General features: G+C 37.5%; 1 pseudogene; it reads right to left on the minus strand.

Moving 5' to 3' along the window:
• Positions 1-573: 573 nt before the first annotated feature.
• Positions 574-1,508, minus strand: LOC139705007 (olfactory receptor 6C75-like; annotated as a pseudogene).

Consider the following 1,508-nt stretch of genomic DNA (forward strand, 5'->3'; position numbering starts at 1 on the left):
CGAGACAAAAGAGAAACAAAGAAGAAATATTTTTAAAAAGTAAGAGAAAACTTACACAAAATGAGGAGAAAGAAAGTATGTGGAAATAAATGTCGTCCCATATGCTCAAAAAATAAGAAAGGAAGAAAAAAAGGGCAAGAAGAAAGAAAAGGAGGAAGGGAAGGAATAAGGCACATGGGCTTCCAGCAACATCACATATATATTTTTTAAATATTAACATTGTCTGGCTAAGAAAGCAGTCGTCCTTAGAGACTGAGGAAAATAAATAAGTTCATATTTACAGAGTTCACAAAAGGGGTCATCTATTGTAGAAAACCATATGCAAGATATGTGAGGTTTCTAATAAGGATTCATAGTGGAATATTTTGATAATCATAATCATGAGAGAACATAACGGGGAAGGACCATGCTAGTAAAATGATAAACATTCAGGAGGACAATGAAGGCTCTTTATGGGTAACTTCTGTGACTGCCATAATAAAAACTAATTAAGGGATATGATATAAATGTAACTAGTAGAGGATAGCATTTTCACTAATTCTCAATAGTATGCTTTTACAAAAGCCAAAGCCGTTACTTCAAAGTTGTAAAGGTACATTTTTTTACTAGGTCCCTCAGGGCTTGTATCACTTGCTTATTTCTTAGGGTATATATGAAAGGATTTAGTACAGATGCAATGGAAACAGTGAGCACTGATACCACCTTGTTTAAAGATATCCTTTCCTCTGCAGAAGGCTTGATATACATAAAAATACAACTGCCATAAGAGATGCAGACAACAATCAGGTGGGAGGAACAGGAGGAAAAAGCCTTCTTTCTCTCCTGGGCAGAAGGGATCTTCATAACTGTTATGATTTTGATATAAGAGAACAATACCAGAGCCAGTGTATTTAAGAGTGTGATAATGGCTAAAATAAAATTTGAGAATTCCATTTCCTTGGTGTCTGTGCAAGAGAGTTTCAGGATAGGAGAGGTGTCACACAAGAAGTGTTCAATAACATTGCCATCACAGAATTCTATGGTCAGACTCACAATAACTCCATGAATGATCGCTACCCCAGCAGCTATCCAACAGGCAGCAACCAGCAGGTGGCTCACTCTGCTGCTCATAATGGTTGCATAATGAAGGGGTTTGCAGATGGCCACATAGCGGTCATAGGACATAGCAGCCAACAGGAAAAACTGTGTTATACCTATGAAAACAGCAAAAAGTGCCTGTGCCAAGCAAGCATTACGGGAAATAGTCTTTTCCTTAGTGACTATGCTGACCAGGTATCTAGGGATGCAGGCAGATGTCAATGAGATTTCTAAGAAGGAAAAATTTCTTAGGAGAAATACATGGGAGTTTTGAGGCGGGAATCCAGCAAGTTCAGAAGGATGATAAGAAGATTTCCTGTAGTACTCAAAAGATATGCTAGAAGTAGAAAAAGAAAAATTACAATTTCCCAATTTGGGTCCGCTGTCAGTCCTACAATAATGAAGTTTGTCACTATTGTGTGGTTCCTCAT

The sequence above is a fragment of the Marmota flaviventris genome, chromosome 3, assembly GCF_047511675.1.
Source record: "Marmota flaviventris isolate mMarFla1 chromosome 3, mMarFla1.hap1, whole genome shotgun sequence".
NCBI classification, from domain to species: Eukaryota; Metazoa; Chordata; class Mammalia; order Rodentia; family Sciuridae; genus Marmota; species Marmota flaviventris.